The 20,697-nt window shown below is 41.8% G+C and overlaps 1 protein-coding gene across 2 annotated transcripts in view; it reads left to right on the forward strand.

The window, feature by feature from the left end:
- Positions 1-20,697, forward strand: part of APBA1 (amyloid beta precursor protein binding family A member 1) — a 242,931-nt gene that overhangs the window by 129,965 nt on the left and 92,269 nt on the right. The gene's annotated exons all lie outside the window — the stretch shown is intronic.

Genomic DNA, 20,697 nt, shown 5'->3' on the forward strand with positions numbered 1-20,697 from the left:
TCACTGGAAGGCCCCATAGGGTCCTGCTTGGTTACAGCTGTTTCTATTAATTGAACATGTATACATTTGAATGGGCTTCCCTGGTGGCTGAGAGGGTAAAGCGTCTGCCTGCAATTCAGGAGACTCCGGTTCCATCCCTGGTTCAGGAAGATCCCCTGGAGAAGGAAATGGCAACCCACTCCAGTATTCTTGCCTTGAGAATCCCATGGATGGAGGAGTCTGGTGGGCTACAGTCCACAGGGTCGCAAAGAGTCAGACACGACTGAGCGACTTCGCTTTCACTTTCACATTTGAATGATGTGATTTGGTCTCTTTTATTTTCTTCAACATAATCCAAGAGGAGGGCACAAGTGGGTAGAGGTATGGAAGCATCGAAAGTGTCCTTTTTCATGTCTGCAAGGTTTTACATCTTCTCAATCAAATTAAGAGAGTAGTTACACTATCCTCTCTAGCTTTCTATGTGTTTTACATTTTCCATAGTAAAAAATTGTTTTAGAATGTGTATTACTTTCAACTAGCATTCTCACTTTAAGGAATATTTTTCTTAGAAATAACTGCAGCAGTCCATATGGATATATATCTATGAGGATGTTTATTAAGACACTGTATAAGAAAAATATGGAAATAAGCTAATAATCATTAATAAGAAAATAATTATGTAAATGACATATATGTTGACCTAATTATTAAACAGAGTAAATTGGGGGAAACAATCTCGTATAGCATCAAGCAAAATTCACACCATCTACTTAATCCTTTTTTCTTAAGTATGAACAGACAGGAACCATCAAATACATAGGGGAAAAAAAATAGCATCATGAAAGAGAAAGGGCTAAGATAAACAGAAAAATGGACCCCTAGAGGAAGCAAAGACAATCCAGGAAACTTCAAACAGCCCCACTAGTATGTTCAGAGTGATCCAAGAATTCATAATATCCATTTTAAAATGACATGAAATCAGACAATAGAAAAAGAAAGAGCTTTTAGAGATTAAAGATAGGCTGTCCAGAAATCTGGTAGAAGACCTTGGGGAAAATAAGTGAAGCAAAAAAGAGAAAGAGATAAAGTTAGTGGAGAAAACAGAAATCTCCTGGAGACATCTCTGTACTCCCATGTTCATTGCAGCATTATTCACAATTGCCAAGATATGGAAAAAGCTACATGTCCATTGGATGATGAATGGATAAAGAAATGTGATATAGATATATAAAGAACCATCTATATATATGCATTTTATATATAATATACATCCATATTTATATATACCCATATATACATATATGTATATATAAGTGTGTTATTGTTGTTTCTCCTAAGAAACCTGGTTTGATTTCTTTGCAGTCCAAGGAACTCTCAAGAGTCTTCTCTGACACCAGTTTCAATTCTTCAACACAGCCTTTATGATCTAACTCTCACATCCATACATGACTCACATCCATACATGATACTGGAAGTGTTAGCTGATACTATAGTGGTAATCATCTTGCAATATATATAAGTGTAACAAATCAACATGCTGCACACCTTAAACTTACACAGTGTCATATGTCAATTACACCTCAGTATTAAATGCTGGAAACTCACTCTTTGAACAAGGGCCTCAGACCAGCAGCGAGATCAGCACCTGGGGGCTTACTAGAAATGCAGGTCTCAGGCCCATCCCAGACCCATCAGTCAGGATCTGCGTTTTGAGAAGATGCCCAGGTGATTCATATGCTCATGGACAGGCTAGAACATACAGGATCATGACTTCATGGTAAGAAAAAAAAATTATTTTGAACTTATAATTCTATCCCCAATGATCAGTCGAGTGTAAGGGCAGAATCAAAGCACTTTAAGGCAAAATGTGTGCATGCATACATTCTCAGTCATGTCTGACTCTTTTGCAACCCCATAGACTGTAGCTTGCCAGGCTTCTCTTCCATGGAATTTTCCAGGCAAGAATACTGGAGTGGGTTTTCATTTCCTTCCCCAGGGAATCTTCTTGATTCAGGAATCGAACCCATGTATCCTGCATTGGAAGGTGGATTCTTTACCACTGAGCCACCTGGGAGGCAAAATTAAAAAAAAAAAAAAAAAACAAGAAATTTGCCCTTCTGGTTAGTGATATAGATAATGTGGGAGGCTGTGCATGTGTGGGGGCAGGGGGTAAATGGTAAATCTCTGTAGCTCCCTCTCAGTTTTCTTACAAAGCTAACTGCTACTGATGCTGCTAAGTCACTTCAGTCGTGTCTGACTCTGTGCGACCCCATAGACGGCAGCCCACCAGGCTCCCCGCCCCTGGGATTCTCCAGGCAAGAACACTGGAGTGGGTTGCCATTTCCTTCTCCAATGCATGAAAGTGAAAAGTGAAAGTGAAGTCACTCAGTCATGCCCAACTCTTAGCGACCCCATGGACTGCAGCCCACCAGGCTCCTCTGTCCATGGGATTTTCCAGGCAAGAGTACTGGAGTGTACTCTAAAAATACTCTTCCTTTTTTTTTTTAAAAAAGATAGTATTTAAAATTATAAATGCAACCAATAAAATATAATTATTAAACATTGGGAAACTAAAGGAAAAGGAGATTAAGTGAACTGAATTCTCATTTTTCATCATCTTTCATGACAAGAAGTCAATAGTTGGTGCCTAAATTAAGTCAGTGAATTGTGATACATATTAATATTATGTAGAGCCAAGGAAGTAACCTGTGGAAGAACTAAAAATAGTAACAGGATATTTTTCCTCCTGTTACTCAATGATTCTTTTTTAAAGCTGAGAGGTAATAACTTTGTTTGAGGCCTCTCTGAAATGGACCTGTGCATGGCTTGATTAGAATAATAGAAACAAACTCCAAAATTTTACGGTTGTAACATGTTAAAAGTTAATTTACTAACAGTTGCAGTCCAGTGCAGGTTATTTTTAGTCTGTAGGCAGTTTTCCTCCATGTGGTCAATTCAGGGATCCAGGCTGCTTCCTTCTTGTGATTCTGATATCCTCCAGGCCTCAGACTCTTCTGCATGTATCCATGGATGGGGAAGGACAGCATGGAAAGGGCAAACTCACTTCCTAAATGACCTGGCCCGAAATGACATCCTCACTTCCACTTTCATTCCCTTACGGAGAACCAGTCGTGGCCCCATCTAGATGTCAGGAGGGCTTGTAAATGTAGATCTTGGTGACCGTTCTACATCATGGAGGATGAACTCCAAATTTTGGTGGGAAGCAGAAACAAACCATTTCAGCCACACTCTGTATCCTCATAGCTAAGTATAAATGGCGTGTACCCCTTGCACCTCCTCCGAAGGGCATGTGGATTCTGGACACTGCAGAATCAAGGGCCCTGCAGGTAGAAAGGCTGGTGTGTTGATCAGATTTGCTCTGAGTTGTTAGAAAATTTTTAATTCCTTTCCTTTGCTCTGATATCATATAACCAAGCACGTTTCTATAATCATTTCCCTTAACTTAGTAGATCTGTATCTTTTAACTGGAGAGTATGTCCTCTTTGTAAATTAATAAATCAGTGTTATTAACATAATGGTACAGTGCTGCAGTTCATGGGGTCATAATAACTCAGACTTGGCTGGGCGACTGAGCAGTGAAAGGAGAAACTGGGCAATATGCTGCCCCCTAGTGGCAGCTTCATTAACACGGGTGTGACTTTGAACTGGTCAAATAATCTCTCCACCCCTTGGTGTCCTTATCTGTAAAATAAGGGACTTGGGTTTTGCCAGTCCTGTCTGTTCTTACTGTTTATTCCTTTATAATTCTATCCATCAGTGAACTTATAATACTGAGTTTCTGGAGTGCAGACAGAGTGACCACAGTCTGGACTAGAAGTATGCTGCTAAGTCACTTCAGTCGTGTCCGACTCTATGCGATCCCATAGACGGCAGCCCACCAGGCTCCCCTGTCCCTGGGATTCTCCAGGCAAGAACACTGAAGTGGGTTGCCATTTCCTTCTCCAGTGCATGAAAGTGAAAAGTGAAAGTGAAGTCGCTCAGTCGTGTCTGACTCTTTGCGACCCCATGGACTGCAGCCTACCAGGCTCCTCCATCGGCAATGGCACCCCACTCCAGTACTCTTGGACTAGAAGTATAGCAACTCTTAAAGTCTTCACCATACCCATCCCTGCAACCCATCACAGAGACTTCACTCTTGAATAGTGAGGCTCAAAGAAAAACAAGGTTGAGACACAGCGTGGTAGCAAGGAAGCAGACTCATGGTGAGAAATCTCCATCAGTGCGTGCATGCGTGCTAAGTCGCTTCAGTCACGTCCGACTCTTTGCAACCGCATGGACTGTAGCCACCAGGCTCCTCTGTCCATGGAATTCTGCAGGCAAGAATTCTGGAGTGGGTTGATTCCAGAAAAAAAAGGTTTTATGGGGATTCAGCTCATTATCCCCACCACAAACCCTCTTCAACAAGACAGGGTGATCAATTTTTCCAGGCACTTTACAGTTCATAAAGCCATCACCATCCCTATAGGGTAAGCAGGGCAGGTGTTATTTTCATTACAGATTTAATAGTTTCATGGTTCAAACATTAAAAAGTATAGAAAGGCATGTCATGAAATGTCCCCCATTTGTCCAGTTCTCATTCTTCATCCTCCCACCTCCCAAAAGAAATAAGTACTTGTACTAGTTTTTTGTCATTTTAGAGACTGTCATGCATATATATTCTTTTCCCTCCTCTGCGTATAGCACAATACTCATTAGACCCTGTTCTGACCTTGCTTTAATTTAATATATCAGGGAGTTCTTTCTATTATCTGTACATAAAAACCACTCTGTGTTTTATAGCATTCTATCTAAAATTTATTTGTTTTGTTTCTAGCCTTTTGTGAACACAGATTATGCTTTAGTAATTTAAATAGAGTTGTACATAAGTCATTTCATACACTTGCATATGGATATATACATAAATGGCTCAGAGTGATAATATTGATAGATACTTTCAAATTACCCTTCATTGACCCATTTTATAGATGAGGAATAGTGGTAAGAATTTATAGGTGCAAATCATAGGCTGTATCCAGCTTGCCTGCTCACAAGTGTAATTTTCCTGAGTCAGAACTAGATGGCTGTGATGGGTCCGCTATTGTGAGCTGAGGGGGGCTGCTGTGAGGTGGGCAAGCAGAATAGCTCACCAGAGTGCAAGCTGGAAGAATGAGGCTTGGTGACAGTGGAGCACTGGGAAGCCACAAAGCAAACGTGAGCCGAGCACAGCCAATGTCAGAGCAGGCACTTTGTGAGCCAGAGCTCAGGGTTTGGACACTGGCTTGTAGAGGCTCCAGAAATAGCAGTTCCACTCATCACAGGGTAGTCTTTGAGCCAGGTGGCCAGGGGTTGATTCTCTGTGCCAGTCAGCTTCTGCCACCCACAGCAAGCTTCACTGGGCCTTAGACTGGGGATGTGGATAGCTCAGTGGCAGAGTTGTGACCAACCATATCACTTAAGCTTAGTGAGGGATAGTGGGGTAGTTTTGTTAAAATAGAGCAGCCTTGCTTGCATATTTTAAATAATAAAATATGTATATATGTGTGTGTGTGTGTTTATTTATATATTCCTATATAATATGATGGCACCCACTCATTATAGCTCAGATGGTAAAAAATCTGCCTACAATACAGGACACCCCAGTTTGATCCCTGGGTCGGGATAATATGATGTTTATGTTGCTGCTGCTGCTGCTAAGTCGCATCAGTCGTGTCTTTGTGCGACCCCATAGACGGAAGCCCACCAGGCTCCCCCGGCCCTGGGATTCTCCAGGCAAGAACATTGGAGTGGGTTGCCATTTCCTTCTCCAATGCATGAAAGTGAAAAGTGCAAGTGAAGTCGCTCAGTCATGTCTGACTCTTAGCGGCCCCATGGACTGTAGCCTAGCAGGCTCCTCCGTCCATGATGTTTATGTTAGGTATATTTAAATATTTTACATATTTATGTTACTTATATATGTCACATATATAATTATACATCTATATTTTTACTTATATAATATATATAATGTATAATATGAAGTATATTTTAATATATATGCACATATAATTACATATACAAATAAACATATAGAATTTTTTTTATCTGTCCAGTCACTCAGTCGTGTCTGACTCTGTGACCCCATGGACTACAGCATGCCAGTGTCCTCTGTCCTTCACTATTTCCTGGAGTTTGCTCAAATTCATGTCTGTTGAATCAGTGATGCTATCTAACCATCTCATCCTCTGCCGCCCCCTTCTCCTCCTACCCTCAATCTTTCCCAGCATCAGGGTCTTTTCCAATGAGTCAGCTCTTCACATCAGGTGGCCAAAGTATTGGAGTTTCAGCTTTAGCATCAGTCCTTCCAATGAACACCCAGGACTGATCGCCTTTACAGTAGACTGGTTGGACCTCCTTGCAGTCCAAGGGACTCTCAAGAGTCTTCTCCAACACCACAGTTCGAAAGTATCGACTATTCAGTGCTCAGCCTTCTTTATAGTCCAACTCTCATATCTGTACATAACTACTGGAAAAACCATACCTTTAGCTATATGGACCTTTGTTGGCAAAGGTCTCTGCTTTTTAATATGCTGTCTAGGTTTATCATAGCTTTCCTTCCAAGGAGCAAGCATCTTTTAATTTCATAGCTGCAGTCACCATCCACAGTGATTTTGGAGCTCAAGAAAATAAAACCTGTCACTGCTTCCACTTTTCCCCTTCTATTTCCTGTGAAATGATGGGACCGGATGCCCTCCCAGGAGGTGCCGTGGTAAAGAATCCACCTGTCAGTGCAGGAGACACAAGACTCAGGTTTGATCCCTGAGTCAGGTAGATCCCCTGGAGCAGGTAACGGCAACCCACTCCAGTATTCTTGCCTAGAAAATTCCATGGACAGAGGAGCCTGGCGGGCTGCAGTCCATGGGGTCACAAAGAGTTGGACATGACTGAGCATGCACAATAGAAATTATACATACATGTAAATTATACATATTTTATATAAATTACATTTTAAATACATATTTAATAAATATTTAAGTAATGGAATTTTTCATATACTTTATTTTTTAGAGCAGTTTTAAGTTCTCAGAAAAATTAAATGGGAAGTACAGAGAGTTCCCATAAACCTTCTCTCACACATATGCATAGTCTCCCCCACTAACAACCTCCCACAGCAGAGCAGTACATTTATTACAGTTGATGAACCTACATTGACACGACATTATCACCCAAAGTCCACAGTTCACCTTAAGACTCACTTTTGGTGTTGTACATTCTGAGGGTCAACAAGTATATTTTGTATTCTTCTTCTTAGTGCTACATTAACACACTACCAGCAATCCTGCGAGGTAGGTGCTATTATTACACCCATTTAGAGAAGAGGAAGCTAAGGCGCATAAAGTTAAGTGATTGGGCCAGGGTCACATAGCTAGTGAGTGTTGGAACTGAACTTGAACCTAGCAATGTGACTTCGGATACTTTCCTAACTGCTGTGCTGTACTACCTCTGATTTGGTTTCCTGATCCCTGGGGTTCTCTATACTCTTCCCACTCCCCCTCCAGGTGAGCAAAAAGGGCTCTCTCAGTTCTTACTTACCTGGCTCTCCCAGAGCCTCGCTGTCTGTTTGAGGAATCTTTGAGCAGCTTCTGTTATTCTCTGCAGCAGGAAGCCTGGGTGCTGAAGAGCAGGGAGATGTGGGTTAGCTGTGGCTGGAGCCTAACGGTTATCAGTGAGGAGGACAGAAGGGGAAAGGGAGGGTGAGGCGGGACGTGATGGAGAGAGGAGAGGAGAAGTACAGCAACACTGGCCTCGGGGACATGGAGGTCTGAGATTAAAGGACAGCAGTGAAAATTAGGGGAGGAAAGAACATGGGACCAGTTCCTTCGAGAGACCACAAACCAGACAGTATGGGACACTTGGTTCCAGGTTATGACAACAAGCAGGCTTTTCACTCATTCATTTATTTGTTCATAATCTGTTATTTGGAGGGAAAATTCTGATAACTGGAAGGCCTTTCATTTGTTGAACAGGGTGGTGGTATATACTTTTGGAAGAGCTTGCACACAGTTAGATTTTCCAACAAAAGAAAAGGAGAGAGTTTAGGAAGCCTGGACGGAAGATCTAGAATTGTACTGTACAGTGTAGAGGACACAGGGCTATTGAGATGGGTGTAAGTATAAAATTCACTTATATATGAATTTTGGTGACTTAGGGAATAAAGAATGCAGACTGTCTTAGTAATAATTGTTTATATTGGACATATGTTGAGATGATAATATTTTTGATATATTTTAAAGATTAAATATATTATTAAAATTAGTGGTACATTGTTTACCTTTTTTAAAAAAAATGTGATTACTGGAATTTTTAAAATTACCTATGTGATTTGCAATATGTTTCTACTGAACTGTGATGATCCAGAGGAAAGGGATAAGAACCACAAAGACTCAGGACCATTAGGGGAAAATTCACGAGAGAGGGAAGCCCTATAGCTAACAACAGAAAATTAATTGATGAGGTTTTGGAAGGGTAATCGGTGTGCTGTGCAGTGTAGAATCTCACCTCAGTCTTCCCTATGAAATCTTCAGTAAAATCTACATTATTTTAAAAATTTGTTTATCTATTTATTTTTGGTTGTGCTGGATCCTTGTTACTGCTCAGGCTTTCTGGTGCACAGGCTTCTCACTGCAGTGGCTTCTCTTGTGAGCACAGGCTCTAGGCGTGCAGTTCACCAGCTCAGTACTTGCAGCTCCCAGGGTCTAGAGCAAAGTGGTTGTGGTGCACGGGCTTAGCTGCCCGGTGGCATGTGGGATCTTCCTGGACCAGCGATTGAACCCATGTCCACTACATTAGCAGGCAGATCTTATCTACTAGACCACCAGGGAAGTCCCAATTTTAAAATAAAATAAATTAAAAATAATTCCTTTTGGAGAAATTCATGAATTCTCTTGAGGTGACTAAAAGCCTCCAGATCCTAAAAAACTGTTTGAATTTCACTGGTCTACATTTGGGACCTAAATGAAACCAGTAAATTAGAAATTCTGAGAGTTAGATACTCTACCTCTTTACATTCTAGCCAGCATGTCCAAGGAACTCTTAAGAGTTTCCAGATTATCTGTGAATCATTTTTAAGAGAAAGTGGTTTTCTTCTTTCCCCACTTGATGGTTTTTTCCCTGTTAACTTGTGCTAATGTGACTCAATTGAGAGAGTCGATTGTCCAGGGAGGCTTTGAATCAGTATGAGATTTCTGGCTCATCAAATTCAAACTCAAATCATCACCAATGTTGCCACCTAATAGTTGCTTAATGGACTTTTGTTCTTTGGGTGTTGTGAAGCTGAATTGTCAGGGAGCGATCCTTCCTGGATACAGCTGTTTTTAATCATCTATTGTAACCCTTGCATATCAGATATGAGGCATAACGGAAAAAATGTCTGAGGACAGTGGCCAGAATGCCTGATGCTGTCTTCTTGTGAATAAAAAGAATGTCAGAGACAAGAATTTGATTTGAAGCTTCATAATTAGGACTGTGGCTGACATTCTGGCATTAATTTTTGGGAAGGAAAATGTTAGAGGAAGTTACAGAAAACTTGAGGGAATAGAGAGAAGCAAGTTAACGGACTTCCTAATGAGCCAAATAATTTATAAAAGTGATATTAGCAGTAAGTTTGAGATGATATCGTCTCAAAGGAAGGACTATATTTTAATGAATTACTGTTCAGTTCATCCTGAGCCGGTATTTCCCGTTTCCAGGATGAAGTAATGAGCCTCTGAAAACTAACATGGCTGAACTGATTTCAGAGATTTACTGTCTTTAACATGAAAGTGTGGTGTGTCCATGGCTTTCTGTATAATAACAGAAAAGAAATACCAGGAAAATGGTTCAAGTTGATTGTCACTGGCGATTAGTACCCCAGAAGTGAATGTCGTGTACCACAGAGATAGTAAATGCAGTGGAGGGCGAGGAAAGGAAGTTATGTATGGGGCATGAAAAAGAGGGATTATAATGAGGGGAAAATGCCAATTTTGTGTAACCCGCAGTAAATATGGATTATGTGGCTATGGCTGATTTTATACCAGGGTCATTTCCCAAAAATTCAGATAGACTTTAAATCAGCTTTGATTTCCAGACAATGTCCCTTGAGTTTTCTATAAAATTTACAAGATTTTCCCTCTGAGTTTGCATGATTGTCTTAAGCTTATTTCATGCATTTTATTGAAATCAAAATGATAAATGAATGATTTGATTGTTAGAGTGTTAGACAAAGAGCCAGACAATCAGGTAATCTGCATCCATTCAGAATTTTCTCTTTCATCAAAGGCTGGATTGTGATCAGAGCTTTGAGGTCGGAGTGACTAAATTCATCCAAGTGAGTGAATTAATTTTCCTGCCTGTTTGGTGTTAGCCACAATTATACAGATTTCAAGGTGGATGAAAATAATGAACCTGTTTGTAGCCATCACACAAGAATGTATTGCTTCAAATGGCCTCAGTTCCTCTGTTTACTCTGCAAGGATAAAAGCAGATGTGAAAAATGTGGCCATTGGCCAAAACAATATTTAAAGCCCTCTATTGGAGTAGATTTCAGAGCCCAAACAGAGTCTTTTTAATAATCTTGGCTGTCGCATATCTTCATTCTTTAGGGATGGATTTGTATTTGGAGATCATCAAACAGCATTCATAGCCAAATTTTGTAAATAAAGTGGAAGATAAATTTGGATGACACCCTCTGAGGTCAAACATCAGATGTGACTAGATATGATAGAATATTGAAAACAGTTTGCTGGTAGCTTCAAATACCTCAAATTAACTTTGAAATCAGTTCCAATAAAGGAGTGGCTAAAGTATTTTGAGCAAAGACAGTGCCCTTGGAACATGTAAGTATAGCGTCTGCCAAGGTGACTATTTCAAAAGGGATTACACCAATTTAGATGTTTGTTTAAAAAAAATCAATCGCATCACTTTATGAGTGCAGTGCAATGTAATAGGAAGAACAGCAAAAAGCCAGAGGGATCTACCTTCACTTCTTCTGGCTCTGAGTGGCCTTGGACAAGTTATTTAAGCTATCTTAGCTTCTGCTTCAAAATTAGCAATTGGAGATAATAATTCCCACTGAGGCTGTTGTGAGGGTTAGAAATATAGTATGTAAAACACCAGAGAAGGCAATGGCATCCCACTCCAGTCCTCTTGCCTGGGAAATACCATGGACGGAGGAGCCTGGTAGGCTACAGGCCATGGGGTTTCGAAGAGTTGGACATGACTGAGCGACTTCACTTTCACTTTTCATTTTCATGCACTGGAGAAGGAAATGGCAACCCACTCCAATGTTCTTGCCTGGAGAATCCCAGGGACGGGAGCCTGGTGGGCTGCTGTCTATGGGGTCACACAGATTCAGACACGACTAAAGTGACTTAGCAGCAGCAGCAGCAGCATGTAAAACACCACATATATTGGCCTACATGTAGTACAGCATTTGTGATTATTTGATGGATTTATTTATACCCAGCCTGCTTCAAAATTGATTAAAGGGAGCTTAACTGTATGTTTTCCACCCCTACATAGTTTTATTTAGGAAAGGGTAATATTAATAAATATAAGTAAGCCATGTGCCCTAGTCATTTATATATATATTTTTAATTTATTTATTTTAATTAGAGGCTAATTATTTTACAATGTTGTATTGGTTTTGCCATACATCAACATGAATCTGCCACGGGTGTACACATGTTCCCCATCCTGAACCCCCCTCCCTCTAGTCATTTATATTAACTTATTTTGCTTTTTAAAAATGCTGTATTGTTTGCTCAATACTAACTATAGTGTGTAAGAAAATGCAGTAATGGATGTTAAATAACCCTTACAACATATCAGACATTGTTCTAAGTATTATATATATATATATTAATTTGTATTACCCAGTAACCATCAGTGGCTCAGATGATAAAGAATATGCCTACAATGCAGGAGACCCAGGTTTGATCCTTGGGTTGAAAAGATCCCCTGGAGAAGGGAGTGGCAACCCACTCCAATATTCTTGCCTGGAGAATTCCATGGACAGAGGAGTCTGATGGGCTATATATAGTATGTAGGGTCACAAAGAGTCAGACACAACTGAGCGACTAACACTCATTCATATACTGGACTACCTGGGTGACTCAGACGGTAAAGAATCTACCTGCATTGCAGGAGACCTGGGTTTGATCCCTGGGTTGGGAAGATCCCCTGGAAGAAGGCATGGCAACTCACTCCAGTATTCTTGCCTGGAGAATCCCCATGGACAGAGGAGCCTGGCGGGCTACAATATATAGGGTCACAAAGAGTCAGACATGACTGAGTGACTAAGCACACATACTGGTTTTAGAAATGGTAAAATGGGAGCATTTTCTGTGATTAAGTCATTCAAAGTCAAAGAACTACTAAGTTGAAAGATGAAACTAGAATGCAAATTCAGGCAGTCTTTCACCCACACCTGTCTCCTTAACCACTACCTGCCAGCCTGCCTGCTAAGTCACTTTAGTTCTGTCTGACTCTTTGTGAACCTATAGACTGTAGCCCACCAAGCTTCTCTGTCCATGGGATTCTCCAGGCAAGAGTACTGGAGTGGGTTGCCATACCCTCCTCCAGGGGATCTTCCCGACCCAGGGATCGAACTCACATCTCTTGTGTCTCCTGCATTGGCAGGCGGGTTCTTTACCGCTAGTGCCACCTAGGAAGCCCCTTAACCACTAAAATACCTCATTAAATATAGTGAGTGACAAGAAGATCTATTAGGGATAAACCTGGTATTTAAAAACTAATAAGCACCATTTATAGCCAACTCTTGTAAATAAGGTGGGGGATAATCCTTTAAACTCAAAAGTCAATATGACTACATATTAGAATAGAATATTGAGAACAATTTTCTGGTAACCTCAAACCCCATAAATTAATTTCAAAAGTTGTTCCTGTAAAGGAGTGGCCAAAGTGTTTTGAGCAATGGCAGTGGCCTTGAAACATGCAAGTATCGAGTGTACCATGGCTTGTTGAGAAGGCCCAGGACCCACTAACCTGTGCTGGGCAGGTGCTAGAAGGCAAATTCAGCTACAGTATGGTCAGACATGTAGTCCAGCAGGTAGTCCACTATCTCTAAGGGATCGAGTGGCCATCCAGATAAGTCATTGGCATTCTTAATCCAAAAAAAGAGTGTCTAAGGTGGTGAGGCAGCCAACATTGGAGCAGTCTGTCCACAGAGAAAGAACACAAGTCCCTGAATGGAAGATCAGGAAATAGGAAGATCCACCAGAGCTTTCCATTGGCCAAACCCAAAGATAAGCCAGAGGAATAGGGAACCGTTGATGCAGCCCAAGGAGGCCAGCCTTGCAGGGAACAGAGTAGGGAAGGGAAGGTGCAGAGTGAATCTGGAGAGAGAAATGGAAGATGTCCAACCCCCGTGTCTTCATCAAAGATGCACAGGGTCAAGGATACAGCCCTGAATTCCAACCACAGAGACCTCACCCTGGTTGACATCTGGTACTCAGCTCACTTTGAAACCATTACCAATACAATCTGCCAAGCCATAGTTCACAATTTCAGGCACAAGGATATCAGAGAAAACAAAATAATAATTTGTTGAGGCAAGATAACTCTATGTGAGGAGGCTTTTTCTGACCATCTGAGCTTGTTTAAACTGACAATGATTTTAGGAAGGTGAATGTGTATTCCATATCCATCTTGGCTCCCAGTATCATTAAATTTAATTTCTGGATGATTCAAAGGAGATTAAACTTTAATGAATTCTAGTATTTTATAGGGAGAAGGCAATGGCAACCCACTCCAGTACTCTTGCCTGGAAAATCCCATGGATGGAGGAGCCTGGTGGGCTGCAGTCCATGGGGTCACGATTGAGCGACTTCCCTTTCACTTTTCATTTTCACGCATTGGAGAAGGAAATGGCAACCCACTCCAGTGTTCTTGCCTGGAGAATCCCAGGGATGGCGGAGCCTGGTGGGCTGCCGTCTATGGGGTTGCACAGAGTCGGACACGACTGAAGCAACTTAGCAGTCTTTTATATTTCTGGCTTTTATCTGACTCTTATAAATAGATGTGTTTTGTTTAGAAAAGCTGATGATTTGAGTGGGGTTCTTGATGTCCTTTGGATTCCATAGTAGATGCTTCATGACTGATTTCACTCATGGAAGGGAAACCCATTTATACAGTTGGGAAGGTAGATAAGAATACCTGGGTATTCCTATTCTCTCATCTTTTTTTTTTTCCTTGAATGAAAACCATTAATCTCCCAACCTATGCCAATTGTGTGTGTATGTGTGTCTACATTACATATAGGACATAATCTTGATCAGCAAGCCATTTCTATGGAAATTATCAGTGATCGTCTCAGTGTCATTGACGGCCCTCCAATGGCTTGATGTCAGACGTCATGTTGACTGGAACAGTATGTGTGCAGGTGGATTAGGACAGGCTGCCTGGAGAATCCCATGGACAGAGGAGCCTGACAGGCTACAGTCCATAGGGTCACAAAGAATCAGATATGACTGAGCGACTGAGCACTCATGCATGCATGCAGTCCCAAGATATAGGACTTCCCTTCCAACTCCAGCAGGGGAAGACAAGCAACATTCATTAAGTCCATGAGAAGCATTGTACTCTTATACTTTAAATACATGCAAAAGTATAAAAACTTATATAAATGGAATCGTTTTGTTCATTCTAGCTTTTTCAGAGGAAAGAATGGCCAGTACAGACTTTCTTCTTCTTCTCCCACTCTTCTCCCCTCCACCTTCGTGTGTCTTCCCTACAACTGCATCACTGCTCCCCCCTCCCCCTGTACACACAGAACTCTCCAGATTAACAAGCTTGTATCATCCCTTTTGCTACTGTTTACATTTCATTTTGTCTTCAGTCTGACTACTGAACTACTAAAACTACTTCTGAATGTGTTAAAAGGGACAATCTACTGGAAAGTCTTCTTAACAACTACATAAGGACAGATCAACCAAAGTAATTTATAGCCTCCCCTTCTTTTCATCCCAAACCAGCATGAGCCTTAGCTAATGTTATGAGCTACCTGGGTTCAACTGCTGAATCATGAAATGCTTTATTTCTAAATGGTGTGCTGCAATGGATTCCCTCCCTTTATTCACTTTTTCCAACTCAGCTGTAGAACATTCTAGAACCAGGAGCCAGAAAGCCACCAGTGCTTCACTACAACTTGAATTCCCTGACTCCTGCAGCCAAGATGCCACAGCACCTCCTTTTCATGTTACCTGGTCGTGCCTGCAGAGGGGTCTGCCTTGCCTGTGTCTTCCAGGTCATCCAGCCTTTTTGTAGAAGGGGAGGGATTCTCTTCAACCAGCTGTAACTCCTCCCTTCTACTCTCCCAGCCTCCGGGGGCACATGGGTCATAATCAAGGACTCTGGCTAGGTAATGGCAGTCATCGCTTAAGCCTTAGTTCCTAGGACTTTACCAGCTGTGAAATCCAGAACCTGTAAGAACAGCAGCACTTACATGATTCACAAAGGTGATGCAGTGGTTGTTGTTTTAACTCTAGCTTCCTTCTGTAGCTTGGACCTGTTTCTGCTTTGCAGTCATCACCAGGTATTACAATTACTGAAGCTTGTCTGCCCTTGAAGGCTGGGACCATGGTTTAGAAACTTGCATCCCCCTCACCTTGTACAGTGCCTGCTACTGGATCAATGCCCTCAAATGCAGGCAAATGTTGAATCACTGGAGTTCTTTGGGCACGTAAAGCATCAAAAGAAGATAGATAAGGTTGCAGGGGTGGATGAGGGCAGCAGAGATTCAAGATGGAAAGAAGAAATGAATTCTCAAAAGGCTAGGCATGCCAATGTCCAAAAGGCCCCTGATATTGAAAAGTGGGAAGATAATTATTTTCTTTTTAATCACTAACAATTTATTGACTACCTACTATGTTTCCTCTGTACTACGCACTGGGGAATCAAAGATAAATGACCTGTGCACTTTTCTCAAGGATTTCATATTTATAAAGAATTGCTACTCAGAACAACAGGTGTTATGATATTTAGATAGAGTTCAGTGAGGATGATGGGAAGGGTTAATCAGATTGTATTATTCCGCTGCTTAAACCTTCCCCAGTACCATGCCCATGGACTGTAGCCCACCAGGCTCCTCTGTCCATGGAATTCTCCAGGCAAGAATGCTAGAGTGGGTAGCAGTTCCCTTCTCTAGGGGATCTTCCTGACACAAGGATTGAACCTAGGTCAAACCCTGCATTGCAGGCAGATCCTTTACCGTCTGAGCCACCAGAGAAGCCCAGTAGCATGCCAGCGCACTTGAAATAGCTTTGCCGTGACATACCAGGCCCTGCCCTGCTGGCCCTTCCCATCTCTCCATCCTCACCTCCTACCACATCATCTGTTACTCAGTTCACAAACATTATTTCTGTCTTTGAACACTGCAAGTCCTTTCTCACCTCAAGGCCCTGCCCTTGAATCTTTACTTGGCTCTTTCTTTATCATTCAGGCCTCAGCTCCAAAATCACTTCCTCTGGCCACTATATAACCCTCTCTTCTCAGTCAGTTTCTCTGCCATTACCCTGTTTCATTTTCTTCATAAGACTTTTTGTTCTCTGATGTTATCTGATTTGTTTATTAACATAATCATTGTCTCTTCCCCTTCTCCTTCCCCTTCACCCCCATGCATTAGAATGGGGGCTTCCCAAGAACAGAGCAGCCTTTCTGGCTTGGCCACTGCTCTGCCTTTATGCCCAGAATATTGCCTGGAGGCTGGCACATAATAGACACTCATTAGGTAGAAGTGACTTCCCCTTGCTTTGGGGAAGATAAGACAGATTCACCAGCAAAAAATTATAAATGAAAAAATATGCTAGGATAGGGAAGGCAGCCAGGGCCAGTGTCAGGACTCTGGGTATTAGACTGCAGGATACAGATGAAGCATGAAGATGAGGCTGGAGGAGAGATGTGGCTTCATTTGTTTGATGAAGCATCAGGAGTAGGACTCCAGCACCCAGAGCCTAGAGCCAGAGAGTATGGGTCAGACACCAGTTCTGCCAGGTACATGACTGGGCAATCACCTAATACCACTTGCCTCCATTTCCTCATTTTTAAAACAGCTGACAATAATCTCTATAAAGACAATAGGAGAGTACGTTCTTCATAGGCTAGTGGGAGGATGAAATAAGTCATTATGTGGAAAATGCCTAGTAGTGTCTGGTAGATAGCTAAGCACTTTCACCATGTACTACACAGAGGAGGGTCACTGAAGAGTTTAAGAAATAGGGTTATGGGATTCAGGTTTGTATTTAGAAAGATGAGCGGGTTAGCAGTGGTAAGGATGGATTAGAGGAGACTGAGAAATTAGTTAAGGAAATAATTTTGTAGACTAGAGGGACCAAGACAATGTAGCGGCACTGAGGATGATGCGAGAGTTATTAAGACAATGGACTTGGTCATCAGTTTGGGGAAGGAGGTGAGGGAAAGAGACAAGTCAATAATAATTCCTGGATTGGGAACTTGGTGGTGCCTTTCACCTGAACAGGAAACACGGGGGTGGGGTGGGGTGCCAGGTTTGGGAGCTGGAATGGGGAAGGAGGTTGTGGAGGCATGTTTTGTTCAGCTGTGGCAGGTAGAGGTTGGGTGCCATGGGAACACCAGGTGGAGCTACCCAGCCAGAAGGTCCCCCCACACCTTCCTGGATTGCAATACGCTGAAGTGCTTATTAGCTCTGTACTTATTGATACTTAATGCTAGTGCTTAATATTTAATGTTTATCTTTGCCTTTTAAGCAAATAGCATGAGAAATATCTTTGTCCATATCTGCATTTTTCCTTTGAGATTTCTGTAAGTAGAATTACTGGGGCAAATGTATATTACCTTTTGAAGATTTTAATTCATCTTGCCAATTTCTTTTCAAAAGGTGGTACCAATATATAATCCTACAATAACCTGGGATTCTTAACAAAAACAAAAAGAAAACAGCTTGAGTGAGGTTTTTTAAATAAGCAAATTTGCCAGTGTATAGGGAATAGTCCTCTCGTGTGCTACCAATGGACCTGACCACCAGTGTCAGCTCCATCTTTAAAAGTTGGTAGTTGCCTTTGTCCTAGGGAATCCCTCAAATTGATGCCTGTTATTAACATGCTGCTGCTAAGTCACTTCAGTCGTGTCCGACTCTGTGCGACCCCATAGACAGCAGCCCACCAGGCTCCCCCGTCCCTGGGATTCTCCAGGCACGAACACTGGAGTGGATTGCCATTTCCTTCTCCAATGCATGACAGTGAAAAGTGAAAGTGAAGTCGCTCAGTCATGTCCGACCCTCAGCGACCTCATGGACTGCAGCCTTCCAGGCTCCTCCATCCATGGGATTCTCCAGGCAAGAGTACTGGAGTGGGGTGCCATTAACATGCTGCCAACACTATAACCCAAACTATATTCTTGAAACCAGGATGGTTCACTCTGTGTGTGAACATTCCCCTGAAGCTGGGGAAGGGGTATAAGGACCATACACCCAGTGAAAGGAAAGCTTCAATGTATAAAAACTACCTTAGTTTAACATATTTTCCCCCAAAGAACTGTTTTTTGGTCACTTTCTTTACATGACTCAGTGTATGGACATGCACAGAAATCACATTGCCTGTGGATCAATCAGTGCTCTATAAGACAGCACTATTTCCTGGTCAGACACGATTTTAATCCAGAATAAACTAAAATCTCTTTTTGATACATATATCAATAGATTTTCATCAGGCTAGAAAAGAAAGTGCCATTTTCACTGAAAATGGAGTTTTGGTCAGTTCTGCACGTGGTTATTATGAATTGCTGGCCTGCTCATGTGTTTTGGACAGTGGTCGTTGCATCTCTAACTGACTACACACAGCTGACACACTGCAGGGCAGTTGCCCTACCCAGGGAAGTATCTGGCGTGTTTCATATCCCTCCATTATGAATGCTTGCTTTGTGCTCAGCAGACTTAGATTTGAATGTGAGTGTGGTTCTTACCTGTTGTCTTTTCCAGAGAGTCCTTATGAAGGAAACTTGGGTAGACTGTTCTTGTCCATGCCTTGTATGGAACTGAATATTTGTTTTGTATATTTCATGCACCACTGGAGGCCATCTAACCTGGGTGCTGTCAGCACCAATATTTGCCTCCTCTGTTACGTGCATTAACCATCTGGTCTGAACAGAAACACGTACTTAGAAAACTTTCTTATACCTTGTCCACAGTCACCGTTCTCAGGGGTTAAATAAGAGGAAGCCACAATTTTTCAAAGACGACTGGGTCTAATTTGTATGAAGTGGGATTCTTGTCAAGGAGGAAAGCATTACGGATTGATCATCTCTGCTAAACCATAATTGTTTTCTAGTGAGTGTTAGGGGTGGATCCATCAAAGAAGGGGGTAAAGATGGTAACTACTGCTTTAAGATGAACTTGGCAGCTCCAAAATGGCCTCCTTTACAACTGGGGCTATCACCGTGCTTGAAGGAAATTGCCATCGTTACGGTGGGAGCTGAGTAGAATATAATGCATCCTAATATTAGAGTCCATTAGATGTCCCTGGTCCTACTGGGGCTTTCTACTTTTACATTAAAGAGTTCATTTCCCAGTTTTGTCCATGTGTAAAATGAGCCCCCCAAAAGGACACTAAAGAAAGTTTACACACATTGAACCCATTTACAACTGCCTTAAAATCATGGGGATCCTGCCTGTTTTTGTTGTTCTTTACATCCCCTGCAATTATTTCCATACACTGTATGCAGATTATGCTATAAAGCTATTTTAGATAAGAAGAAACCAAAATACTGAATTTACCAAATACCAAAATACCAAATTTGATAGTGGTTGAAACCAAAGCCATCTTTGTAGTCACAAGTCCCTCTGGAAATAGGGAAAGAGACATACCCGTATTTTAAAGAAGTTAGCATGTTGTAAAGTATCAGCTATAATGCTAACTTACAGAATCAAAGAATTTTAGATCCAGGGTGTATGAGGGGAGCGAATATTAGAAATTAGCTAGTCAGTGTTTTAAGTGCAGTTGTCGGAAGGCTGGCCTCTAGGGAAAAGGTGTTTCCCAGTCAGACAAGTTGGGTAACCCCTGCATCCTGTATCTTCCTCCGCTTGCATATTCACAAGGAAAGTCAACTTAAGTCAGCATCTCCCAAACTTACTTGAGCAGGGAGCCTTTTTACTCTGCCTAATAGCTGTTAACATCCTGCTGCAGGAAATGAGTCCAGTCTCATGGTGGAGGTTCAGAAAATTAAACCACTTAAGGGTAGGTGACACAGCCAGTAATGCCAGGATGAGAACCCATTGATGGCTGAAGCCTCCCTCAGAATGGCTGCATAATTGTACTGACAGCAGTGGATTCAAAACATCCCAAGGTTTTTTTTCCTCCTTCTCCCTGGCCCCGCAGCATGTAGGATCCTAGATCCCCCACCAAGGATTGAACCCTTTCCCCCTGCAGTGAAAGCTCGGAGTCCTAACCACAGGATCACCAGGAAAGTCCTTTTTTCCCTTGAAATTTATTTTTAAAATCGTTTCTAAAGTGTCTAGGATCCTAGTTTAATTTAGAGAGATTTATCTCTTAGCAGATGGAAAATGTGTCAATTGGCTCATTCAATGTGGTAGTACTCTCTATTCATATGCATCAGAAACAGAACCTGAATAGTAAGCACGGTGGGGAACTTAAAGGCTCAGAAGGCTGTCGATCTTAGGGGTGGGGAAGAGAGAAAGCCAGTAAGCAATGAAAC

Source organism: Bos mutus, chromosome 8 (assembly GCF_027580195.1).
Source record: "Bos mutus isolate GX-2022 chromosome 8, NWIPB_WYAK_1.1, whole genome shotgun sequence".
Taxonomy (NCBI): domain Eukaryota; kingdom Metazoa; phylum Chordata; class Mammalia; order Artiodactyla; family Bovidae; genus Bos; species Bos mutus.